Source organism: Echinops telfairi, unplaced genomic scaffold (genome assembly GCF_000313985.2).
Source record: "Echinops telfairi isolate 266 unplaced genomic scaffold, ASM31398v2 ScPeMD7_53;HRSCAF=182, whole genome shotgun sequence".
Classification (NCBI taxonomy): Eukaryota; Metazoa; Chordata; class Mammalia; order Afrosoricida; family Tenrecidae; genus Echinops; species Echinops telfairi.
The window spans coordinates 9061429-9068894 of record NW_022103951.1 but is presented as its reverse complement, the minus strand read 5'-3'; the positions used below and the strand labels follow the sequence as shown (position 1 = coordinate 9068894).

Here is a 7466-nt window from a genome sequence, read left to right as displayed (position 1 = left end):
GAAGCCCTCAAGTTGAGGTGAGGTTCTGTATTCCCTCTGTGGGTTTCCCCATATTTGAGGGATTGTGCTATTAAATAAGCCATGAAAACACAGATCACAAAGGCAAGGCTATAGTTACACATTTTCGTACACTTGACCCTTCAACAATGTGGGTCGGAACTGCACAGTTGCCCTCCTATGCAGGTTTTGATTTCTTGTTCCTACTGGGATGAGCTCAAGTGTTGTGGGGAGCAGCCACGTGACGTGCTGTGTGATGCTGACCATCTCCACATGAGTTCCTGGTGATGCTCCGTGTCACACAACAGATACCACACTTGAGCTCGCCACAGTAGCAGTAAGAAATTCATGTCTATCTTGTTTAAAGGTCAAGTGTAAGTTCTGCACGGATTTTCGACTATAAGGGAGGTTGGCATCACAACTGACCACATGGACAAGCCAGTGTACCCCTAACAATGCATTGTTGGTTTGATTTGGGTTTTCACTTTTGGACTGGGACCTGCAAACGATGTAACCAGCGCTGGACCACATGATAGGTTCCAAGAGTGACCATGAAAGGAAAGGCAGCCATAGCCACTACCTTGTCACAGACTGGCCTACTTGTCTCTCTATCCATTAAGTAGATTCCCTCATCCCACCCTTGCTGTAAGTCCCATGAGCAAAGATTTAGAGCTGTTGTTGGTCCTGATGCTCACATCTGACACCCTCAATTTCACCATCTTTCATTTAAGCCATTCTGACCTCGCTCCAGCTCCCTCTCACCTTCCTGCTTTCGGTATGTACATGCCTGCTTTCAAAACTAGTTGGAAGACACAGCTATCATTCACACACAGTCAGTATTTTATAGTTTCAGATGGTTTTGTCCCACAGGTGGGCGCCAGCAGTACAGAAATGGTCGTGAGATGTCCCCACATAGCCATGCTGGGAGTAGCGTTTGGTGGATGGGGAAGGGAAGACCCAGAGGAGCCAGCATATTTATAAGATAACATAGTTAGTGCTTATTTTTCTTGGGGCATTAAAATGGAAGCCTAGCAATTAATCTAATTATTCATCGAAATACACACTTCCATAGGCAAGCAGATATCAGTCGGTGGGGAAGAAAATCAGCTTTCTCTTTTGACAGAGCTAGAAGAGATCCCATTCCTAATCGATTTAGCACAAAAGAAGAAGAAAAGAAAACTCCAGAGGAAGTCCAGTTTCAGGGTTCATGAGCCGCTCCAGAAAGAATGGTTGGGTGACCCCAGCTGTGTTGAACCTTTGTTTCAGTTCCTCCCATCACGGGTTGAGCTCATCCATTTTGAAAGGCATCCTATCCTTGTATGTTTCATTAGGCTGTTGAAACGCTTGATGTCAGAACATTTTCCTCTTTCCTTTTGTTAAAAGTCTACTACTGACCCTATGGGTCAGTTCTACTCTGTCCTGTCGGGTCGCTATGAGTTGGAATTGAATTTGGATTTGGAGCAAAGTCCTAGACTACATGGCCCAGAAAGATGAGTCTGCACCGTTGCCTATTTATGTTTGACACAAACCAATGCTGCCAAAGCCTACCAAACAGTGTGCATGACGAGGCAGACAATACCAAGCCCCCAATGGTGCTGGAGAGGTTGCTCAGTTTAGAGGCATCCATTAGTGCATGCGTGTTTTTAGTGAAATGGGAGTTTATTGTTCAGAAATCTAGTTTTAAATTATTAATTTTAAGTAGAAGCAAGAAGTGCTTGGGCTTTTAAGCCAGACAAGCTTTGCTCTACAAAGTCATTTTCCTATTTTAAGACAAGGAATGAACATAGATTTGTCTGGAAGAGAATTGACCAGACGATGAAGACCTTGTTAAGTAGCAAAGGATGGGCCATTTTAAATGTCTTCGGTTTAGTTAAGTCTACAGCCTCTTTGATATTTTAACCCCCTACTTTGCCTGTGATCATGTGAAAAGAATATAAATCAGGCCTTGAAACCTATTCTTTCCTATTCAGTCATGACACTGAAAAGGACCCAAATGTGCAAATTGGGGGTGAGCAGAATGATAACCAGAATGGACAAAAGTACAGGTCAATGGCCTGTAATTAGCTTAATCTCTCTTAGAAAACAAGGACAGCAGGTACATCGCATAGCAACCAAAGCTCTTGACTGACAGAAGCAGGAACAGTGATGCCCTGCTCAAAGGTGGAGGACAACCGCATTGCTCTGAATACTCTCCACAGTCCTATCAATAATCCAGCATCACACAGCAGGCTCCTAAAAGGATGCCCGACACCTCTTCTGAACTTCCCATTCCAGGAAAGCCCTGAAAGTGACCCATACTTTTTTTTGGTTCCAGTTATCATTTTTAAAAATTCAAGTCTGTTATGATTTCCCTGCTTTGGCCATGAGTGAACCTATTCAAAGCCCTGGTGTAGACCAGGTGCTGAGTGGCAACTGCCTGTTCATAGTCCCTACCTTTAACTCTTCCATTTACTTAGAGAATCCTATGAACCACAGATGATATCAAGTGCTTTCAATACATTATCTGGATCCCTGGTGACACTGGGGGGTAGGTATTGGGATACGAATCCCAAAGTTAGTGGTTCAAACCCACTAGCTGCCCCGTGAGAAAGTTGAGACTATCTGCTCCTGTAAGGATTAGCAGCTTCAGAAACTAGAGAGCAGTCCTGCTCTGTCCTACAGGGTCGTTAGGGTTTGGAATCTGCACAACGGCAACAAGTCTGGGTTTAATGGAAAGCCAAATTGCCTCTTCCAAGCACATTGCTGCATGTTTTGGTAGGATATTCAAACACAATTTTATTTCATTGACATTAGCTGTTCCTCTTCCTATTCCCCAAAGTATGATTTATTTGAGACTCTGAGTATGTTGAATGCTTTCGTGAAAATTAGACGGGAAGGTACAAGTTTGAAGTCAAGGACAATGTCTTTGAAAGATCGTGTTGTGGAAGATTAGTTAGAACCTGCCTCTTTCCCTTTGCTTGAGAAAGAAAACTTTATAAGACTAGTAACATCCTATCAGGAGCCTTTTTGTTTTGCTTTTGCCCAAAACAAAAGTACTCAGCTTTTTAAAAAGAAAAACTAATAAATATGAACATATTTTGTATCTATTGATCCATACCAAACTACCCCCAAATATAGCAGCTTATGACAAACTTTTTTTTGCCCTCTATTTTATGGGTGAGGAATTCAAGGAGGACTGAGGCAAATGGTTCTTTGTAGGGTCTTTGTATGGGCAGATATCTGCTGTGTCTATAAGGCATCAGAAGCTCAACTGGGAAGGACACCCACAATGGCTCACTCCAAGTCTGGCAGTTGATATTGGCTGTCAGTTGAGAGCTCACTTGGGTCTGTCCACTGAAGCATTACACCTGGCCTCTCCATGTGGCCTGGGTTTCCCACAGCATGACAGCTAGGTCCCAAGAGGAAGGTATCTGCTGAGCAAGTATTCAAAGAGACCTAGGCAAAAGACCTAGTTGTAAGACTTCTGACAAAGTCTCGGAAATCATTGTGTCACTTCCGCCACAATCTGTTGGTTGCAAGTGATTCATTTTGAACTTTGTTATTTTGTTCAAAGTAACTTTGGGAACTGGAAAAATGAAATTATACTACATTGATTAAACAGGAGTTGCTCTCATTCCATGTATTGGTTAGATCCACTAAATGTGAAGGACTGGGGGCAAAGGTTTTGCAAATCACTTGGCTCAAAGGAAGGTAAAGTCAGCCTCTACAACAGCAAAATCAAACTTTTCAAGCCTTGCAGGAAAAAGATGAAAAGACTGCTCACTTCCTGTAAGGGACCTCAGGGGACAGAATCCAAGTTGATCCACAAAACCCTCATCTGGTTCTTTCACGCCCCTTGACTTAACCAAGGCAGAATTGCAGGCCCATTGAACACAGCTGTCTGCCTCTTCCAGGCCTCCAGAGAAGCTGGCCAGCCCTTCTCTCTGCTCACAGATGCCCCAACCACGGCCCTTCACTTCAGATTTCTTAAGCGTGAGATAGGCACCGTTTCTTAAGATCTTTGTAGGACACGCATAGCGAACTCTCCCATAATACCCTAGAAGTCTCTCTCTGAAGGATGAAACTGAAGGAGCTGTTGGTCCTTCTGTCCTTGAAGCACAGCAAGAGTTCTCTCCAAAGGAACTTCCCAACTATCCTCTGTCTCCACACCTGGACTGTTTTTAGACATCCTTGTTCTGATTGTGGGTCCCAAAGGGATAGGAACAGTAGCCTCCTCTGTAAATTAAGTCTGAGGGACTTACTTCTCATTCACTTTGGTACCTGATATCCATGGTAATTGGAGTTCCTGGGTGGTGTAAAGCAGTTAACTTAATCGACTCCTAACCCAAAGGTTCAAGGCCATCTAGCGATACCGCCAAAGAAAGGCCTGGAGACCTACTTGTAAACATCAGCCACTGGAGACCCCACAGAGTACAGTTCTACTCTGACATGCATGGAGTCGTCATGGATTGGATTCAAGTAGGCAGCCCCTGGTTGATCATGGTATTGGCACCTCAGTGGAATCTGATGTCGGAAAATGTCCTTTCTAACGGACTGTCACATGGACAACATTAAAGGTAGATGGAAAGGGGCTTTTAAAAATTACATTTCCTGCATTGAAAAAAATCTCAGCCAACATTTTACCAAGTCCAACACTATTTAAGACTCTTGCTTCTTCAGCTCAGTTCTATTGATAGGCTGACAGTCATTGTAATTTTTCTCTGACCCTTGGCACTTTAAAAAAATCATCTTATTGGGGGCTCATATAATTCTTATCACAATCCATATATACATCAATTGTGTAAAGTACATTTGTACATTCTTTGCCCTCATCACTGTCCAAACATTTGCTCTCCACTTAAGCCCCTGGCATCAGCTCCTCATTTCCCACCCCTCTCCCCACTCCCCCCTCCCTCATGGACCCTTGATAATTTATGAATGATTATTATTTTGTCATATCTTACACCATCTGACATCTCCATATGAAAACATTTGAAAAAACAAAAACAAAGAAAGAACAACCCTTGGTACTTTTTTTAACCGAAGCAGTCATTTTTCATCATGTAACTGATGCAGTCATTTACAAGCTACTCCTGAGATTCCTAGAGCTAAGGACAGTTGCTGACTTTTTTTGTTTTTGTTTTTCACTCCAACTAACCCAATCCAAATGGAGGGAATATCCACTGGGAAACAAATTCTGAGGAACAAAGGCAATTTTCAAAGTGATCTGTCTGAATCCCCTCCAGAGCCCACACTGTTCACAGGGCAGACTAAGTTCCCAATGGAATGTTTAATATAAATTGTAGTTTGTTCATAAAATGGACTATGCAGTGATTTTAGATCATGCTTAAAAGGATATTTCAATAATGTGAGTAAGAATGTTTATCTCTGGGTATTTCCTTCTTAATGGCTTTTATATATTCCACTTTTAAAAAGAGATCATATCGATAATCTAAGTATATTAGCTACTTATGTACTTATGTACATTGCAAGGCATATACATTTAAAAAGTATATTATTAGGAGTGAAAGAGTGGAATAGAAGATTGAACTGGTTGATAACAGCTCTGTTTGATAGAAATATGCTAGACATGTACATAGATTTAAGCTTTCTAGTAGTCACATTAAGTGGTCCTCAGAATTTTTTATTCACCATTATTTGATTCAAGAGAAAAAAAACCTATCAATTTCTTCCCGTAAAGAGAACAGCTTTGTAAACCCTTGGGCAGCTCTACTCTATCCTATAGGGTCACTGCGAGCCAGATTCACCTCAATGACAGACAAAAACAAAAGCAATTACATGTTAACAAGTGGAAAAAAAAGGCAAATCTCATTTCAGTAGTAGATCTTAACCCAATGGATCCAAAATGCCATTTCAACATATAATTAATATAACAAATTATTCATGAAATATTTTGCATCTTTACTACACTTGATCTTAGCCAAAAGGCCGAGAAGCAATATTATTTCTTTTGTGCATTTTTAATACTAAGTCTTCAAAGTCAGAAAAGTATATAACACATATTACACAAATCACATCTCAATTCAGATCGGCCACATTTCAGTTGCTCAAGAGCCACAGGTGGCTGGTGGTACAATCTTAACAATAATCTCCTGACTATTAAAGATCTTATTAGGCCTTGTTGATTGAATGTGGATTGGCACCCATGGGCTTGATCAAAGTTCATGGAGAATGCAACAGTTTGCAGAAATAAGAACTCAGTTCTTGAAGTAGAGCATTTTCTATTTGTTGTCCTACAAGAGATAAATGTATAAACAACTGAACCTCCCATTACTTCCCGTGCTTTGTTAAATCTCAAAGTAATGCCTTGATAAACAATAAATCTCCTCTTGAAAGTATCAGTAAACCCATAAAGAGCAGGATAGATTAGTTCACATCCTCATGTAAAGAAGGGAAGTGACTGCTCTCCCATATTTATTAGTACTTCTCTCTGGAGGTAGCACCTTCAAATCAATAGTTCTTTTCTATTTTTAATGTTCTTCTGCCATTAATCCATTCTTATGCTCATGATGTCTTGCTCAACAAAGATTTGTACAGGGCCATGAGTAATTTTAAGTTGTTGGGTTTGGGTTATCTGGTGTGTTGTTGGTGTTTTTTGTAAAAGCAGATTGTATTTCATTTGAAGTGTGAGCCCCCTTGGGATTTAAAGATTGGCAGGCTACCTCCTTTTCTGGCAAAGGGAAAGCATTTCGCACATCTGCTGCATGAAAAATAAGACTTGGTTGTTTGGGTCCATCTTTTAAAATGTATCAGAGAAACAACCTCTCACCTTCCTTAGGTAGGAAAAGTTGTCATCTCAAGCTTCAGAGATCGGTGAGTCTGAAATTTAAAATAAGGTCTTGTGCCTATAAAAAGCAGAGGGAGTTAATTGTCTGATATTCCAGTGCAATGAAAGCAAATAGGCGGCCCTCTCGCATCATTATGAGGTTATAAGATGGTTATTATGTTACACTTTACTACATTACTGCTTGAATTCCAGAACACTGTGCATAGGTCAGGATGGTTGGTTCCCTGTGACCCTAATGCTTCATAAGTCGCACTCTTGGTCAGCCTGCACCTTCTTGCTTTTAGTCATCAGTAAATGTCAGACTCCTCTGATGGGAACACAGCCAGAATATTCACCTACTTTCAAAACCTCGGACCTTCAGATCTTTTTTTTTAAAATCATTTTACTGGGGCTCATACAACTCTTATCACCATCCGCACAGACATCAATTGTGTAAAGCACACTTATACATTCGTTGCCCTCATCATTCTCAAAACTCGTTTTCCGCTTGGGCTCCTGGAGTCAGCTCCTCATTTTCCTTCTCCCCTACTCCCCCCTCCCCCTCCCTCATGAACCCTTGATAATTTATAGATTATTATTTTATCTTATCTTACACTGCCCGGCGTCTCCTTTCACCCATTTTTCTGTTGCCCATCCTCCAGGGAGGAGGTTATATGTAGATCCTTGTGATCAGTTCCCCCTT

At 41.3% G+C, this 7466-nt stretch overlaps 1 pseudogene; it reads right to left on the bottom strand.

Moving 5' to 3' along the window:
- Positions 1–5830: 5830 nt before the first annotated feature.
- On the bottom strand, positions 5831–5937 carry LOC115869821 (annotated as a pseudogene).
- Between the last annotated feature and the right edge of the window lie 1529 nt (positions 5938–7466).